Consider the following 20992-nt stretch of genomic DNA (forward strand, 5'->3'; position numbering starts at 1 on the left):
CCCGCCGTTCTCTTAGGTCGTGGAGTTCCTGCAGGAGAGCTATCGACTGGTGATCCTTTCTCTGGGGTTACTGGGATTGCTGCCCTCACGGGCTCTACTAAAACATGATCTAGGGCATCATTGAATCCCAGTAGGTTAACCTTTTGATCGTCAATGTCAATATCTCCTTCCCTATCTAGGTTGAAGGATGCGGTCTTGTATTGTTTGGCGTCACACTCAGTGACGCTTTGTAATGTAACGATCGCTCCCTGGATGGTTAGTTCTTGGCGACAGGGAATGATACTTCTCTGCTTCTCCTTTCTTTGTCTTACGATAGCACTAGGGCTCTGCCTATTTTACTAATTGAACAAGACCTTTGTCTTCTATCAGAGACACCTATCATGAGTTTTCTGTACCTCTTCTCCGTAAAGAGTTCTCGGCGTAACGATATCGTTGCAATAATGATAAAGATCGTAAAAGTGTTTTTAGATTTGTTAAAGATATAAGTAGGAAAAGTGCTTACAATTCAATCTAATTATATTTAAACTCGTACCGCCAACTCTGGCATATGACGAGCTACAGGACCAGGACTCCCGGTTGCCGCATCCTGGATACCACTAACTACAATCTAACTAAACCTCCAGCCCAGTTCCTCAAACATGCCCACGCTATGGCTTAACATGAACACTAAGTACAAAACCATTGACGGTAAAGTAAATCCTCCTCAGCCCAGCCTACCCGCCAGCCAAGTTACCAGTACAAAATTCAAAAATTACACTACTGCCACCTGAATGTAACCCTGCGATAACCACCTCCACAATAGAAACCCACCAGAGCGTCCCCACTCAATGATCCTGGGACACCCCACCGACCACCCCTGCACCCGTCCACATTCCAAACAAAAGAAATACCCAAAACCCAAAGCGCTTTGACCTGAGGGAAAGCTGACTTACAGGGCGCGGGTTGCTTAGCCAAGGGGGTACGAACCATCGTAGAGAATCAGAGGGGCACCACACTGGCAGCGCAGCCCAAAAACCGCGAGGGAAGCAGCCAGGGCGAGATAGTCCCCAAGCTGCCGGCACTTGAACAAGCCCTGGTGTTCAACTCTTCCTCCAACACCTCAGCCCACTTGGCTGGCAGTGAATCTGCCATGGACTCTGTAGTAGCCGGTTAGTGGTAGCGAACAGGCCAAGGTGATGACCCTTCCGAGTCTGGGACAAGTGGCACAGGTGAGGTCTCATCTTGTTTGACCCAGCGCTTCTTGTTTTTCTTTCTCTTCCCACTCCCAGGTGTAGGTCTAGCAACAGGAGTGAATGGGCCACTCTCATCACCACCTACCGCTACAGGAGGGATGCCACCAGAGGCATTACGCTGACCAGCCACAGGCTAAACCCCAGAGGACTCAGGCACCTTCCCCCCCGAAGAGGCTGATACCACTGTAGCTGGGGTCACCACACCAGGCTCAACCCCACCTACACCAGGAGCAAGCACCTTAGCCAGTGCTGACGAATCACGAACCAGTCCACCCACACGGCCACCTATAGCCGAAGCGGCAGGAGGGGCCGGGATAACCGGTGGTGTAGCATTCCCCCGAGGGAGCTACTCCACTTGACCCTGACAACTCTCTGGGTCTAACACACCCCTACCAACTGAGACCACCATAGCAACCACCACGACCGAGGGGACAGGTGTGGAAGGGATAACTCGAGGAGCTTCAGCCGCCAACATTGTGAGATAACCGCAATTCATAGCTCATTCATTTTGGAGGGCAGCCAACAAGGCACAGATCTCTTTCCCAGCGAGATGAAATGGCTGAGAAAGGACGGAAATGTGATGCCGAAGGCGAGAGACTTCTAGCAAAGGTAGGAGGAGGTATAACGACGAAGCCTCCAAAAGGTGTTCAAAGTTAAAGACTTAGAGCCTATCGTGAGATAGAAATCAAGTCCTCTGATTGGAATGACACCGAACCTTCATGTCTGACATGGGGTGAAAGAAGTAGGAAAAGTGCTTAGAACAAAGCATGAAGAACCTATCCTCCTCAGTCGCATCGGCCTCCTTATATAGTATTCTTCCCACCCATAGTCATGTGACCCAAAGTGGTCATATGTTCAAAATCAAATCATAACAAACCAGTCATGTGACCAAAGTTGTCACATGCTCAAAGCCCTTGACCTCATAGCGAGGTCATGTGCAAAAAAAAACCATAAACCAATCATAACACATTAAACACGTCACATGACTTGACTGAGTCATATGTGCGAAACCTATGACCTCATACTGAGGTCACTTGCAAAACATAAATCATATGGGCAAGGCATACCCACAAGACACACTCACAAGGCATACTCATCCGGCACATGTCCCATGACTCATATTTGAGCCATGTGTGAAAGCATCACAAATCCCACACATAACAAATCATATGACTCGAATGAGTCATATATGTGAAACAATAACATACCTGTGACTCATAACCATGTGTCACGTGAAAACCTTTTCTTCGCCAAGCCAAATTCATGATAGTTACATATAACCACCAAGCTCCCTGCCTAGATCCTTAGGCTTCGCACACAACTTACAGGTTATTTCCTGTAAGGTTGGATGCTCGGCATGATGTGCAATGGAGGCAGACAGGATGGAAAACCAGAGCGTTGTTTTCCCATTTAAGCAGTCAACTATCATATCCTCATAGGTAATAGCCAGTAACGGTACAAAGCTTAGATGAAAAACAGCCACTCAGGGAATCCACAATAAGCTGCCAATACTCTTAGTTGGCACAGTGTAATTCTGCGCTAAATTTTGATGGCAACAGCAGTAATGTAAGTTAGTTGATTGGCATCTGGGCTGCGCTGTTTCTGGTCCGCGAAAGGATATTTCTGATTGTCAAGTGCCCTAGCAAGGATTTGCCATTACCCCAAGAAATTGTTATGGTGGTTCCGGTCCAACAATCCCATGATTAGCACCAATGTTGACCAAGCGCGTAGTGACTCCTTTTAGGAAACATGGGGCTTGGTTATCATGACGAAGACTGCTGACTCTTAGCTTTTGCGGGCAAATTTTATACCTGAGGTTCCAACCACTAGTCTGCTGCATGCATCCCTGACTGCACTTGTTCCCTACTTGAATTATATTTGGCAAATAGGTACAGTCACTCAGCGGAAATGTTCATGAAACCGGTCTCAGATGACTAAGCTGCCTCGCCAAACTGCTACCTTTCAACGAAATGTAAAGTTGATAATGACCATTCACCCCATTGCGACTGTGTCACGAACGTGGCTTAGCGAGGAAAGGGTTTTCACGTGACACATGGTTATGAGTCACAGGTATGTTATTGTTTCACGCATATGACCTATTCGGGTTATATGATTTGTTATGTGTGGGATTTGTGATGCTTTCGCACATGGCTCAAGTATGAGTCATGGGACATGCGCCTGACGAGTGTACCTTACGGGTAAGCCTTGCGCACATGATTTATGTTTCGCACATGACCTCATTATGATGTCATGGGTTTCATGCATATGACTCAGTCAAGTCATATGATTTGTTTATTGCGCTATGATTGGTTTATGAGTTTTGCACATGACCTCACTATGAGGTCATGGGTTTTGAGCATGTGATCACTTTGGTCACATGACTAGTTTGTTATGATTTAGTTTCGCACATGTGACCACTTTAGGTCACATGACTAAAGGTGGGAAGAACACTATATAAGGAGGCCAATGCGGCCGAGGAAGATAGGATCTTCATGTTTTGTTCTAAGTACTTTTCCTCCTTCTTACACCCCGTGTCGGAACGTGAAGGTTCGGTGTCGGTCCAATTAGAGCACTTGATTTCTATCTCGCGATAGGCTTCAAGTCTTTAACTTCGATCACCTTTTGGGACATCGTTGTTAATCCCTCCCCTACGTTTGCTGGAAGTTTTTTCTTCCTCCTACCTATCTTTACGCTTGTTCGTTTACATCGCCTCCGCACAGTCGCAATGGCTAAGCGAGCCACAGTCCCTTCTGCCACGTCCACTTTACGTTCGTCGGTGGTTCTGTCTAGTGCTGTCGAGAAGAACTTCACCCTGGAGGCCGAAGTCTCTTACCTTCGGCATCCCATATCCGTCCTTTCTCAGCGATTTCATCACGATGAGAAGGAGATATCTACCTTGTCGGCTGCCCTTGCCTCTGAACGCGATACTGTTCGCGGTTTGGTCACAATTTTGGCAGCTGAAGCTCCGAACGTTATCCCCTCTTCGCCTGTCGCCTTGGTCGCTTCGGTTCCTATGGTGGTCTTGGTTGAGGAGGGTGGGCTAGACCCTGAGAATTCTCAGGGTCAAGCGGAGGAGCTCCCTCAGGAGAATATTGCTCCGGCGGTTATCCCTGCCCACCCTGCAGCTGCAGTTCCGGATGGTGGTGTGGGTGGTCCTGTTCCTGATTCGTCAGGATTGGAGGAGGCGCTTACTCCTGGTGTGGATAGGGTGGATCCTAGTCTGGTGACACTAACTATGGTGGTATCACCCCCTTCGGGGGGGCAGCTGCCTGAGTCCTCTGTGGCTGAGCCCGTGGCTGGTCGGGGAAGCTCCTCTAGTGGCGTCCCTCCTGTGGTGGTGGGTGGTGATGCGGGTGGCCAGTCAACTCCTATTGCTAGACCTGCGCCCGGGGGTGGGAAGAGGAAGAGAAACAAGAAGCGCCGGGTCAAGCAAGACCAGACCTCACCTGTGCCACTTGTTCCCGACTCTGAAGAGTCATAGCCTTCGCCGGTTGGCTATCGCAAACTGGCTCCTACAGAGTCCGCGGTGGGTGCGCCGCCTGCAGAGCGGGCTGGGGAGTTAGAGGAGTAGTTGAATACTTGGGTGTGTGCGGTCAAGTGCCGGCGGCTGGTTCTTGGGGACTCTCTCGTTCTGGCTACTTCCGTCGAGGTTTTTGGACAGCGCTGCCGGTGTGGTGCACCCCGGATTCTCTACGACAGTTCGTACCCCTTCGGCTAGGAAGCCATCGCCCTATAAGTCGGCTTTCCTTTTGAGTTTACGTGCTTGGGTTCTTTTTTGGGTGTTTCTTTTGTTTGAAATTGGGGGAGAGTGCCTGGCGGTTGGTGGGGATGTCCCGAGATCATTGAGTGGAGGCATTTGGGACGGTTTCTACTGTGGAGAGGGCTATCGCGGGGTCATATTTAGGTGGCTGTAGTGGAACTTTTGTATTTTGTACGGGTAACTTGGCTGGTGGGCAGGCTGGGCTGAGGAGGATTTTCTTTACTGATGATGGTTTTTGTACTTAGTGTTCGTGTTAGGGCATGGCGCGGGCATGTTTGAGGTATGGGGCTGGAGGTTTAGTTAGTTTGTAGTTAGTGGTATCCGGGATGCGACAACCTTGGGGCCCGGCCCTCTGGCTCGTCGTATGCCAGTGTTGGCGGTACGAGTTGAAATAAAATTACATTGACTTCTAAGTACTTTCCTACTTATTACTTTAACGAATATAAAACACGTTTACGATCTTTATCTTTATTGCAACGTTATCGTTACGCCAAGGAAGGCGCTTTACGAAGAAGAGTTAGACAAAGCCTATTATAGGCGTTCCCAGTAGAAGACAAGAGTCTTGTACTATCGGTGATGTAGGCAGAGGCCTAGGGCTATTGTAACACAAAGGAAAAAGAAGACAGGAAGAGAAGTATCGTTCCCTGTCGCCAAGCACTAACTATCCAGAGAGGGATCGTTACATTACAAAGCGTCAGCTACTGCGACGCCAAACGATACAAGATAGCATCCTTCAACGCAGACAGCGAAGGAGATATTGACATTGACGATCAAAATCGTAATCTAGGAGGATTCAGCGACGCCCTAGATCACGTCTCAGCAGAACCCACGCGAGCAGCAAGCCCAGTAACCTCAGAGAAAGGAACACAGGTCGATAGCTCTCCTGCTGGAACTCCACGACACGAGAGAATATCGGGATCCACAGTACCTGGGCCACCGGCCCCAGCCGCTCCGGCACCAGGGACCAGCATACTTGGAATGACTGAAAATCAGTTTCAGGGATTTCTCACAGCCACGCGAAATACGGGGCAAGGAAATCTCCAACGACCAAAATCAAAGGAGGCCGACACATACGAAGGAGCCAAAGATAAGCTACGAATATTCTTAGCGCAATGCGAGGGATATTTTGCCGTTAAGGGATACGGAGATCACCATGATGAAATTAAGATTCCATATGTGGAATCTCTACTCAGAGGACTCGCAGGACAATGGATCATGCCCTTCCAAGATGGACGGAAGCAGCGGGAGTGGGTCACATACGAAGAGTTCAAGGTGACACTCTTTGACCAATTTGTAGATCCCAACGCCCAAGAAACAGCAAGACGAAAGCTAGAAAAACTCCAGCAAGGAAAACAAACATTCTCAGCATATTAGAACGAATGTCGACTGTTGGAATACGAGGCCGAGTTTGATGATGCGACTCTCTACATCATCCTCCTGAGAAACTGTAGTGAGAGACTCCGAGAGGCATGGGGAATCTCTGACCTGCGCTATAGGACAGCCGAACGATTTACAAGATGGGCAATCGACAAAGAAGCAAATTAAACATGGTTCGGAGCAACTCGGAAAATACTATAGCACATAGAGTGGTCCAATCATCCAGGAATGTGGATGGGACCTTCAAACGGCAAGCACCTCGAGGAGAAAAAAAGTCGAGCATTACCACCAGGCGAACCAATGGAATTAGACAAGTGAAGAGCAGGGCCTGCTCTGAATCTGTCTAAGGAAGAATACGCCAGAAGGATGAAGGGGAAACTACGCCTAAGGTGTGGAAAAGCAGGGCATCGGATACGAGAATGCAGAAGCCGACGGCACAACGGATACCAGGGAAACAGAGCTGCTGGAAATAATCATTTCCAAAATCAGAAAAGAAGCAACATCCGCGAAATGATAGCTGAGGATTCACCAGCGGAAAACGAAGAGGGTCCCCAGTAAACGGTGGTCTGGGAGACCCAAGATGTGGACCTGGAAAACCCATCAAATTAGCGAACTACTACACGGCACTACACACGCAAAGAGGAGAAGAAGATGGAGATCATGTAATGATCAAAACAAAGATATACAACAGAGAAAGCGAAGAAACAACAATATATGCAATGCTCGACTCGGGGGCCACTGAAGACTTCATCAACAAAGAAATATGCAACAAATACAGCCTCCACACCAAACAAGTGAAGAAAGCAAGACAAGTCTACTTAGCGGATGGAAAACCAAGTGCTATGGGTCCTATAACCCATACGGCGACAGTACCCATGGACATTGACAGCCATAGGGAAACGGCAACCTTTCAAGTGGCAGATCTGAAGAACCATGAGATAGTCCTAGGGATGCCGTGGTTACGGAAGCATAATCCGACGATTGATTGGAACGAGAACAAGATGACCTTTACAAGGGAACTATGTGCGACACAATGTCTCAACAGTTCACCTGGGGTCTACTCAATACCGATACGAGAAGCGGAGGAAGAAACTTTGCATGCAAAGTTTGCGGAGATGCGGCAAGACAAGAGGGTCTGGATACAAAGACTGGACCAAGAGGCAAAAGTGCCTACCAAGGGTTCCAAAGGGCTAGCAGGATACGACCTATATGCCAACGAAGGAATCAAGATACCAGCCAACGGGCAGGCAACGATAGCATCGAGAATAGCCATTGGACTCCCAGAAGGCACCTATGGACGAATAGCACCCCGCAGTGGTATAGCAGTCAAACACCGACTCATAAGGATGGCAGGGGTGATCGACGTCGACTATACCGGTGAAATCAAAGAGGTCCTGGCCAACCTAGCTCAACAGGACTACCAAGTCCAGAAAGGCGATCGAATCGCGCAGTTGATAATCCAAAAAATCAACAAAGAGGATCTGCATGAAGTAGATCAACTGGAAGAAACCATAAGAGGAAACAAGGGATTTAGAAGTACGGACCAAAACCAGCTCGATACAACAAAAAGAATTGAGATCAAAGAGATCACAGCACAAGCCTTTGCACGATATTATCGAAGAGGAGATACAACAGGAATTCTCAAATGGACATACGAAGACGAAAAAGCGGTTCTGGCAAAAATCAACATCAGTACAGAGCTAGCAATCCAGGACAAGAAATACCATAGCAAAAAAGGATGGAAAGAATTGGTTCCAAAAGAATATCACCAATTGACAAATCTATTCCAAGAAGAGGAAGCTACGGAGCTACCACCTCGAAGACCAGGAATCGACTTCGAAATTGAGCTGGACAAAGACAAAAAAACGGGAAAGACAAAATAGATTCCCTATCAAGAGGTTATACCCCCTAGGGGAAGCAGAGCTCGAAGAACTTAGGAAGTACATCGAGCAAAACCTAAAGAGCGGATAGATCCGAGACTGTTTCGCGTCAGGAGGATCCCCAATACTATTCATCAAAAAGAAAGACGGAAAAATGAGACTCTGCGTGGACTACAGAGCCCTCAATTCGATTACCAAGAAGGACCGATATCCACTACCCTTGATTGGGGAAGCACTGGACAGACTACAATCAGCAAAATACTTCACCAAACTTGACATCAAAGACGCATACCACAATATAAGCATCAAGGCAGGAGACGAATGGAAGACTACATTCGCCTCAAGATACGGAACATTTGAATACTTGGTTATGCCTTTCGGGCTAACCAACGCACCAGCTTCATTCCAGAGATGGATCAACAAGGTACTTAATAAGTACCTCGACATATGTTGCATCGTATACTTGGACGATGTACTCATATACTCGGAAAACATACAACAACACTAAAAAGATATCAGCAATATCATGGCGGCACTACAAGGATCATGAATGAAGATCAAACCAACAAAATGTGAATTCTATAAGGAAGAAACAGAATACCTTGGATTTATCATCAATCGAAGTGGGGTCAAGGTCGACCCTGTTAAAACAGCAGCCATATGGGATTGGGCCAAACCAAACAACAAGACAGATGTTCAATGCTTTATGAGATTCCACAACCTTTATCGAAGGTTCATAGAGGGATTTAACAGGCTTGCAAAACCACTCTATAACCTTACGAAAAAAGACAAGAAATGGGAATGGGGAGAAGCGGAACAAAAAGCATATGATGCAATACGAACGCAGCTAACATCGGCACCCATATTGGTCTATTTCAACCCAAACCGAAGGACAATGATCGAGACGGACGCCTCAAAATATGTATGCTCAGGCATACTATCGCAACAATGCGACGATGGAAAATGTAGACCAGTGTCCTATCGATCTAAGACAATGACCCCCGCCGAGTGCAACTACGATGTCGCAAACAAAGAACTATTAGCAATAGTTCAAGCATTAAAAGAATAGAGAAGATACGTTTCGAACAATGACCATCCACTCCGAGTTCTAACCGACCACAAGAACCTGGTGCCGTTCATGACTACGAAAGAACTGAACGGTCGCCAGATAAGATGGATGGAACACCTCCGCAAATACAACTTCAAAATCGAATACTGATCAGGCAAAGAAAGTGGAAAGCCAGATGCTCTCACCAGGATTGCAAGCGACAAACTACAAACGAAAGAAGACGAAAGGATCAAACAAAAAACACGGACCCTATTACCAAAAACCTACTTCGAGGCAATGGAGGTTATCCAATTCACATCAAAGGAGGAAAGAGGAATTGAGAACGCAAACAAGAAAGACAAAACAATCCTGGCAATAAGAGAAGCCTTGGAAGAAGGAAAAAAGGACATGAAAGGAATGGCACTGGGGTTATGCCAATGGAAGGACAGAAATATGTGGTACAATGGAAAACAATGGATCGCGGAAGAAGAGGAGATAAGGACAGACATCATACGACAACACCATGATATCCGAATGGCAGGACACGGAGGAACGGCTAAAACCACGGAATTCATCACGAGGTCATTCTATTGGCCAGGGCTGCCTGTAGATGCAAAACGATATGTCAAAAACTGCGACATATGCCAGAGAACAAAAACGGCTAAACACGCACCATGTGGATTACTAAAATCAAATGAAGTCCCCGAACAACCATGGGAAACAATTACTATGGATTTCATCACTGACCTACCAACATCGGAAAATTGCGATAGCATCTTGGTCATGGTGGCTTGCCTGACCAAAATGAGTCATTTCATTCCGGTTAGAAAAGATATCAACAGGAGGGATTTTATACAAACATTCTTCCGAGAGGTCTTTCGACTTCACGGCCTCCCAAAGAATATCATTACCGATCGAGGAACACTATTCACATCGGGACTATGGAAGAAAGTAACTGGAGAAATGGGAATACAAAACAGAATGAGCACAGTGTTCCACCCACAAACGGAGGGACAAACTGAACGGGTAAATGCGATACTCGAACAATATTTAAGGGCCTATGTCAACTATCAGCAAGATGATTGGTACAAGCTGTTATCTATGGCCGAATTTGCATACAACTATGGAAAGCAAGAAACAAGTGGCACGACACCCTTCTTCGCAAATTATGGACAACATCCACAAAGTCAGACCACATATCATACGAGTAATGATGTGATACCAGATATAACCTATATGGGGAAACTACACGAAACATTACAATACGAAATGAGTCAAGCACAAAAACGACAGAAGGAATAATAAGATAAGCACCGAAGACCAGATCCGAACAGACGACCAGGAGATATGGTATGGCTAACACCAAGCAATATTCATACAATGCGACCATTAAAAAAATTGGACTACAAGAAAATAGGACCATTCCGGATACTGGAGAAAGTGGGCAGCCGAGCTTATAAACTCGACCTTCCCCCCTCAATGCGAATACACAATACATTCCACATCTCACTTCTCGAACTACAAAACGACAATAAGTTTCCTTCACAAACACTTATTCCTTCCCCTCTGATCGAACTCGACGGAGAACCAGAATATAAGCTCGACGAAATAGTTGATTCCCGCTTCTTCCACGGTCACCTCCAATACTGAGCCAAGTGGACAGGATATTCTCCTGAACATGATAAAAGTTGGTACTTCGCACACAACTTCGAAAAGGCACAAGATGCCATCTCAACCTTCCACCAGCGATACCCAGGCAAGCCCGGCCCAGGTGACGATCACGTTCTACCAAGACAAAGGAGACCGAATGACTCCCGCGCCATTGCAGTAACACGAGGGCTGGGGTGATAGCCGCTGCCAAATCACACCCACCAGCCCCAAATACTCATTCATGGGGCCAACCGACGAAGAACTCAAGGAAAGGGAAAGACAAGCGCAGCATAACACCATGTCATGGATGGTATGCTACAATGACGGTTGCCAAACAGACTTTGGCGACAAAGAAGGCTCAGGATGGTTCCCGAAGGAATGTCGAAAGCGTGGTCCATGCCCAGACCATGTCCTGAAGCATTGGCAACAATGCTTCAGAAATGGGTGCAGGATGCATAGGGCACAAAAAATATCTGGTGGATTCTACACGCAGAAGGATGGAAGCCGAAAACAGTTGGAAGGAGAAGATGCCAGAAAGGCATGGGCCGCGAGGAAGCAGTCCAAGGAGGGAGGGGCCCAAAACTCCTCGGCAGACACAGAACCAGATGTCAGGAGCCTGCACAGGCAGATCTGGGGACTCCGAGAACAACTGGGCCAAGCCGAGTCCACAATTTCGGCAAACGACAAAACGATCGCGGAGCTTAGACTGCTGAACGACAATCAGCGGCACACAATTGAGATGGCGAATCTGAATCTGGAATTGGTAAGGGTCAGATGGAGGATGGCAGGCAAAAAGTTCCAGAAGCTGAGAAGGACCATGCGCTCGGCAGGACGGGAACTATTGAAACTGGGAGAAAAAGCCTCATGGGACTCAGACTTAGGAGGAGGGGAGCTAATGTCATGAACCTGGCTTAGCGAGGAAAGGGTTTTCAAGTGACACATGGTTATGAGTCACAGGTATGTTATTGTTTCATGCATATGACCTATTCGGGTTATATGATTTGTTATGTGTGGGATTTGTGATGCTTTCGCACAGGGCTCAAGTATGAGTCATGGGACTTGCGCCTGACGAGTGTGCCTTACGGGTAAGCCTTGCGCATATGATTTATGTTTCGCACATGACCTCATTATGATGTCATGGGTTTCGTGCATATGACTCAGTCAAGTCATATGACTTGTTTATTGCACTATGATTGGTTTATGAGTTTTGCACATGACCTCGCTATGAGGTCTTGGGTTTTGAGGATGTGATCACTTTGGTCACATGACTAGTTTGTTATGATTTAGTTTCGCACATGTGACCACTTTATGTCACATGACTAAAGGCAGGAAGAACACTATATAAGGAGGCCGATGCAGCTGAGGAAGATAGGATCTTCACGCTTTGTTCTAAGTACTTTTCCTACTTATTACTCTAACGAATATAAAACACTTCTATGATCTTTATCTTTATTGAAACGTTATTGTTACGCCAAGGAAGGTGCTTTACGAAGAAGAGTTAGAAAAATCTTACGATACGCGTTCCTGGTAGAAGACAAGAGTCTTGTACTATCGGTAATGTAGGCAGAGGCCTAGAGCTATCGTAAGACAAAGGAAAAAGAAGACAGGAAGAGAAGTATCGTTCCCCGTCGCCAAGCACTAACTATTCAGAGAGGGATTGTTACAGACCGTGACCATTCACAAATCTACAACCACTGAAGCCTTCTTTACCTAGTTAATTAATTTCTCAATTTCCTCTACCTTTTTTTACCCATGGTTAAGCGTGCTGGAAATACAAAGCATGATGTAAAAAAAAGACACCCACTTAAAACCACGGGGAGAGAAATGAGCCTTGCAGAGAAGGGCATGAAAATTGCCTTTTTCTTCTGCCTCCAGAACATTGCCTTGGTGGCTCAAAGTATTAGAGGTCCATGGACAACAGTTAAGAGCTTTCTTGTCCTGGCATGTGAACGCCAAGCTCTTGAAAATCTCCCCCTCCACGGTCACACCCTAATTTTGAGTGTTTAATAGCATTGCACAATTATACAGGCAGCCAAGTCCGACCAGAAAATGACCAGATGTGCCTTAAGGGATTGCTACGCACCAGGTATTTCTCTTGACACTGGTAACTGTTTGTGCTATCCAGAGTGACTGGATACGATTGCCTACTAAATTTGTCTGCATAGTGGACCGAGTACTCAGAGAAGCAAACATTAAAAAATGGATAGCGAAGTCAAGACCTAGGCTAAAGATTGATCATATGGCTAAGATATTGAGATAGGCTACAGCTCATAGGGACTAGAGAGCTAAGGATTTTGAAAGGGTGATTTGCAGAGATGAGTGCAGTGTGGAGAAATTCAAGGATCCAAAGCAACGATGGGTATTCAGAGAACCTGCAGAGAAGTGGTTGGCTGATTGTGTACACCTAAAAGAGAAGGATAAGGGAAGCTTGATTATAGTTTGGGAGTACTTTTGGGGTAAAAGAAAAAGTCCATTAGTTCCTATTACTCAAACTATCAATAAGACAAGGTATGTTAGACTTTTGAGAAGATATCCTTTTCCTGTTATTCATCCAGTAATTTCCTTTGGTATACAACTTGAAGATGTTCTTTTTCAGCATGATAATGCTCCTGCTCACAAGGCATATAGTGTTATGGATTAGTTGGAGAGAAACAGTATTGAGGTTGTAGACCACCCCCCTTATTCCCCAGATTTAAATCCTATTGAGCATGTATGGGTTGAGCTTAAAAAGTGATTGCACAAGCAGTATCCAAGGATTGCAGATACTCCAGGAGGAAAAGAGGCTGTTAGGAGAAGACTTATGGATGTATTACCATTGGTTTGGGAGCCAATTCCTGCAGAGTTTTTGGAGAGGTTGTGGAAATCAATGCCTGATAGGGTGGCTGCAGTTTCAGAAGCAAGGGGAGGTTATACAAAATATTAGCTAGTTTAATTATGGCAGGTCAGTTGACCGTTGAATGTTGACAGATGCCAGTGGTTGTTGCTCGCGCACCTGAACTCGTGCGCACACAGGCCGGTTGACAACCCCACTGATACTGCCCCTCCATATGGCGCAACCGTAATTAAACCTTGTGTCAGATCACGATCACTGCTGCCGAGTGACAGTACCTCAGGAATGTGGGGTTGAGTAACTGATATGTGGACCTGCTGCAAGAGCTGGAGCCGAGGGAACTGGTGGTGTGGTCCTGTTTACACATGGGCATCGGGTGACATAACTGCTAGCACATGCAGCACTGGGGTGAGCTGGTACATGAATGGGCCAGAAAAACCAGGTAGGACCAGGAATAGAGGTAGATGCACCTCCACATGCTAGTAATGTTAGTCTGAGCGACTGTGACCACCAGCTAGGTGGTGGTCTTGGTCGCAAAGATCTCAGTATCAGGTTGCAGGAAACTGGCAGAGAAGAGGACTATATCGGCAGCATTCTTCACACTAGCAGCAAGTTCAGATGCCATTTCTGGTTGTTCATTGAGTATGAAGATGCGGAGCAAGTAATGGATAGCAGGTTGTATCTCATCTGGGATAGGATGGAATAGGAGCTATGGGTTGTCCCGAATGGACCTAGTATACTTAATTCTGTCTGTTTTGCATTTCATAGTAGGAGCCGTCAGCTGTGGCCTCAGTGTGCAATTTTCTTACGAGCATGGGCAGTGGACTGTGAGTATTCACTGTGGCAGTGAAGGCAAGCACATTGGGTATGTTCCCCTTTCATAGGACAGAAGCAGCAACTTCCGCAGTGGTAGTGGCAACATGGGCAGCATCTTGGCCATGAAGTGGTTTGGAGTGGCAGGCTAAAAACTATGGGTTGGCAAGTTGTTAGAGGGTGGGCTTTCCTGGCACCACCTTCTTGTTTGATGCTACGACTTGAGCTGGTTATAGGACTTTTTTCTCCATCTCTCTACCTTGTAGCAAGAGAGGAAGCAGTAGCTACCTTGATGTAGGTGTTGGTGGAGAATGAGGCATGTGGACAGCCAGCTGGTTTGGCGCAGCCGGGTACAAACATGTTGTTATTGTATGCCCCCTGTCTCAATGACATAGCTTCGAACAACTTGGGAAAGTGAATGTCATATGTGGCATTGTTACCATATAAAGTGTTGGTAGCCTTGTCAAAGTAGGCCTAATTTGGATCGACAGCAGCTGGGGGGTGGAACTGTCCTCCTACCGGCTTGGAGCAGCAGGAGGATGTTGGGTTTTGGGAGTGTTAGCATGTGGAAACATTGTAGTGGTCACAGGATAGGCAAGCAGTGTGCAGCTACTATGCCAGTCAGGTCTTTTAACTGTGATTCAAGACCAGCAAGGGATCTTGAGGGGAGGGAGAGATCTGCTGCCTCAAGGTTTGCAACCCTTTAATTAACTACCTGTAGGTTGAGTAGTACAGTGCAGACAAGATATATTAGAACTGGCTCTCCACATGAGTGGTTGGTGAGGTAGGAGTGATAGAAAAATCAATCGAGGGCAGGGTTGAGCTCTAGGAACCTCCTACTGGTCTCATAGTCTTGGTGCTTGTGTTAAACTGTAGGATTAAGAGGGGCCACCAACTGGGGGTGCTAGGATTGTAGGGCTTCCTCCTCAGTAAGGAAAGGAGGGTGTGCCAGCCCATGAAACCATCTCAAGGAGCTGACTCATCACTGGTAGCAAGGCTTCCTGATTCAGCAGTAGTCACTTAATGATAAAGCCTCTGCGAAAGGTAAATATTGATGTGTTGAGATGGTTGCCACCCAAAACTTTGATTTTTAGTATGGCCACCAGTGGTAATTTTTCAAACATGAGTTGAATAGAGTGCACTGATAGTGGGTAGTGATGGCAAGCCACTGGTACTTTATAAAGTCTACTTAAGTATATGTGAGTTCGGCTCTACTTTGGCAATCAACTACCTCACAAGATCTAGACTTACTTAAGTAAAGGCTCTCACTTAACAATATTAAGTTTTACTACTTTGTTTCTTCAAACTCTGCTGCTGTGACATTGAAATTTTATTATATTTATTCCCAGAAGTATTCATTTTGTTGCTATTGCAACTTTGGGATCCATCTTCCCAGAGGCAGAATCTGTCACACTACAAGCATTGTAGGCCTTGTACATGAAGTTGAGCTACCAGCATATCCACGTGGACAGAGATGGTACCTGTTATGAGGTTGATAATGGCAGTGATCCTGCTATTTAAGCTGGTAGATTAGACCTTGTCCATGGTAGTGATATGGATAGTATCATCAGTGAGAGACACTGTCTGGCAAATGGTAGTTGAAAGAGCTTTCTTCATATTATTTCAAAGCTCCATTATGGTAGCAGAGAGAGCAGCACCACCCTGCTTTATAATGCTCTTCCTTTCACTCCTAATAATGGACCTTTTCAATACTATAGCTGTGACTGGAGATGATAGTTTGGCCACTATAGTGTGCTTGGGGTCAGGAGCCCACTTCTTACTGTTCCTGACTTCAGTTACCCAAGTTATAGTACCAAATAGAACAGAGGGAGGGGCATAAGAGGGGACAGGTTGAGGTGGTATGGCTGAGGTCGACTCTGGTTGAGAAGGTGGGGGGGCTGTCCAGGAGACTTGGTAGTGAGTACAGTTACAGATTCTTGTATTGTAAAAGTGAAGCACTTATAGACTTTCAATCTATTTGTGAAGCTGTTGACTTGCTCCTGAAGCCTATTAACTACTTTCTTAGAATTGTTGTACTTGTGTTAAAGCATCTTATAAAAGATGAGAATGTATGATTAGGGGTCTAGGTCCAGAATGTCCAGCTCTACTGCTATCTCGATGAAAAAAACATGGAAGGTTGTTAGGATAAGGTGTTGTTAAATATCTTGTAGTACTAAGCGGAATAATGTGTTGTCGCCATGTTATTACTAGTATATAGAAGTGCGTGAGGATAACAGAAGCCAAAGATGTGTAATAGGTCAAACTGGCCGCCAAAAGGTACTGGACTGGTCATGGGTTGAGTTTCTGTTCTCTGGGGAGGAGGGATAGTATGCTTAACTACAACCTTCTTCTTACCAAGAGGCTATCATAGAATGGAATGGTGTTTATCCTTGGTCAGTTGATGAAGGTAGCGCTGTGGGATAAGGTTTTCCGCCAATGAGAGCAGGTATCGGTAAAAAATCAGGCATGCTTTTTTCTTAGACCATGGTTACAATGGTGACAGATCTGGAATACCTACTACTCTTTCTCAGGATATATGATACTTTTATATAGTCTATGTATCTTCTGATACTCCTATAAACAAGCCTCCTTCAACATATCCACCACAGTAGTATAATATATTGTAATGTTTCTGGCTTCTCAACAAATCCAATAGTTTTGAAAATGTCTTCCTAATATTGGACTTAATGTACCAATAGTACTACATAGTGATAATACTAGCATCAACTTTCTAGTGACTAACCATCCACTTAATAAGCAGACTAAAATATAACAATCTCAACATTCATAAAATATTAGTGGAAATTACAACTGGTTTATTTATGTTCCTTAAAGTCATATCCTCAGCCAACATTTCTGACATCTGCACTAAAGTTTTAGCAAAAATGACACATTCAAATTATGGAACAGTTAGGCTGAATATAATGTGGGGCATTGTTGAAATCATTGATTAGTTTCATAATATTTATATTTTCTTAATAGTGGCGTATATTCTCTCATACCTGGTTAGTGTTGTAGTAATCCTAAACTCAACATAAATTCCTACCACAAGGACATGTTTTCCATCATCATATTAATATTTGGAATAACAATTTGGGATTATGCATGTGTTACCTTTATTGGTTTACTGGATATTTGATTATTATCACATCTTTTCTTGGACTTTACATCCTTACTTATTTCTTCGGACTTACAGTGATTTCCCTCACCCTATTTGTGATTAATACTTCACGGAAATATCTTGGCAGATTCTCAGTATCCAAAAGATTCACCATTATTTTTTTCCTGCTGACGTTATTGTTTGACACGGTCCTGGTATATTTCTTCTTCTTATTTTTCTCTATTACATAATGTTTACATGTAGGATACAAACTGCTGTATTGGGGCACTACTGCGTACTTCCTTTACAAATAATTAAGGACAAGAATCTCTATCGACCATCTCCACTACACCTCTTGTGATTGAAATTTATCTCCTATCCGGAAAGACGTGAATACCACAAAACATCTCCCCACTTTTCACGTATTGTCCCTCCACTAGGGGTGTGACTAGGCCATCACTTTCCATCTTGCCATCTTATTGGGACCATTCTCTTGCTTTTTCTCTTGAGGTCTACCCTCTTGAGATCTTCCTCCCTTCCTTTCCACATCATGGGATGTTGGTTATCATTTCTACCACACTCTTGCTTTAGCCTGATTTAGTATCAGCATGGTCTGGTTTTCACATTTCCCCTTGAACAGGCAGCTGGGAGTACGGTTTGCAGACGGGAAGTGGTACTGGTACAAGTACCTCTGAGGCAGAGGGAATACTGGTAAGGTTGCCTAAAAGGGTCAGAGCCCTGTATACTATGGCATTGATGGGCAGGTGCTTCCAGCAGGACAAAGGGGGCTTAGAGGTTCCACAGTTAAGTGGGAGGTGCCCAGAAGTAAGACTTACGATAAGCTGACAATGGTCCTTGAGGGACCTAAATACCATGGGAGTGGAAAATGATTATTACAGGAGAGCTGTAGCTAGGTTCCATTCCTGTAGCTAGCATACATATATATAGCAGCAAACCTTTGACGGTGCTCAGTTAGATACTGGACTTGGGAAAGTGCAAACTTGTAGAAGACGTTATTGGTAGGTATTGCCTTGAAACAGTGAGTGATCCAAAGTTAGACCTGCCTTCAAAAGACATGATAGGTGTCAGGACTGAGGCAGCAAGTATGTAGCTAAGGAAAGGGGCTAGCCAATTCCACGGGTCAGAGACCCTCTTGACTACGAACAAGGCACCCTGACTAATGCTACATATCTGGAACCATGTGCATTGTTAACCCTATGAAGAGACCAGGATGAGGGTTCAATCCAATAGAGAAGCCAGTAGACTAAAACTGATAGGAAGAGCAGTAGACTATCAATAACTATCAGAAGGTTGGAGGAGTGGCCAATTCATAGTATGCTATATCAGTGTATGAGCTTAGTCATTGGAATGGCGAAAGGACTGCCCAATTATTGGTACCGTTGAGAGAGCAAGAAGACTAGTATCAAAAGGTAATAGTCATTCCTGTAATACAAACTGGAGACGACTATGACAATAAAGGGATTAAATAAGTACATGATAAGGCTCCTCAGGACTGGGTGGTGGAGAGAGGCAATGTTAATAACTAAGAGCAAGGGAGTGATGGTGAAGCACAGAGTGGTGCTGACCTGGACTGGTCCGAATACTCTCAGTAAACTTTGGAGTCTAGTTCCGAATATCTGAAACAGGCCCTCTTGTTCACTTTTTCATGAATTTGAACAGGGTTGTTTTTGCAATAAAAATGGAATTCCTTGGCAATCCTTGGCAGTCCTTGGCTAACATTGGCTGGCACTATGAGGGTGAAAAATAAAAATAGGAAATATTTTCAGTCTGCAATTCAAGAAAACTAAAAGAATAGATAGCATATATGGGAATGGAGAATTTCAGGAGAAGGGCTGCTATTGCAGGACTAAGCTGTAAAGTTGATGAAAATTGTATAGCCTGCCTCCATAAAACTCTCACCCACGCACCTCCAAGTATTCACCCATTCCTGCTCCACATATAAATCAAATATGAAAAAGAAAAAGAAAAAAAGAAATGAAAAAAAGACCCTCCTGCAAATCTGCCTCACAAAAGTATACTCTCCGGTGTGACTTGTATTCGTTGACATAGTTGTCATAGTCCGGAGTGACATAGGTGACTCCACCATGAAAGGCTTGAATTCTCCGTAGGCCGTTGTGACAATAACCATGTATCGTAGTCTCTTTGACAGATGCCAGGACATCAGGAATCCGAGCCTGTAGTCCTGTAAGTATGTAGTCACAATGCTCACAGGCATATCTTTGCACTGGGCCCAAAAGTATTCAATCCAGTTAATCTGGTAATAAAATTTTGGAAAGAACATAACTAAATGACCACATCGTTCTATCTCTTCCACATGCATTGACTATTGAAGCTGGAAGTCTTATTGTAATGCCATGAGTGACCATGCGCAGTAATCTAGATACATCAATTTATTAGTTTTGTAATTGGTTTTTAAATAGAAGCAGGTAGTCATTGCGGCTTGATATGTGTATTACTTAGTATCATGTAGAGCATATAAGAGTAAGAATAGAAATGCTTACTAGTATCTTCACATCGAGCACCTAGGTTGGCATATTCCACACATCCTTTTGTACTATAGTAGTGGCAACGTAGACAGTATACCTTCTTGGTACACACGGAACAAGTATGACACCATTCACACTCATCACACTTTCTCCTCCCTGTACAGTAACTACTGCACGTCTCTTTCTGGCACTCCATACATCAAGTACCAGAAATACACTCTTGGTAGCTTTTAGCTGCCAGGCAACTAACAAAAAACTTCTTCGCACATTCTAAAAGCAGCCTATCCCCTCCCTCTGGCCATTGACTTTACTCCTCAAGCACTCTTCTTATTCCCTTTTGCCTTGTATTCTCTATCCCCTCCTCATTGATATAAAACTCCCACATACTTTGACCATATTGACCTGACTCCCCAAAATACCCATCCCGTAGGCAATTTTGCTTTCCTCCTGGCCCCAGACTCAGATTCTGGGCAAGTAAGGCATCTTGTGCTAAGGCTCTATGATTGGAGGAATTGTCAAAGAGGAATAAGAATTGGTATCCAGGGTATGCTGCCTGTACAATTGGGATAGCTAATTTAGTTACTTGCTTAACAAGATGTCCGCCTTCCCAGTAGCTATTTTCTCTCCCATATTCAAATAGGATAGTGACTTGTGCTGGTAGACCAAGGACTTGTCAGTCTTGATAGGAAATGTGCTCCTATGATAGCCTCTGCCAAGGTAGCAAAATCTCCGATACCATGATCCCCTGTCCATGACCTTTCACGTAGGCTCTCCCAGTCTATATGGTGTGCGCAT

The sequence above is a fragment of the Tuber melanosporum genome (assembly GCF_000151645.1).
Source record: "Tuber melanosporum whole genome shotgun sequence assembly, scaffold_61, strain Mel28".
Classification (NCBI taxonomy): domain Eukaryota; kingdom Fungi; phylum Ascomycota; class Pezizomycetes; order Pezizales; family Tuberaceae; genus Tuber; species Tuber melanosporum.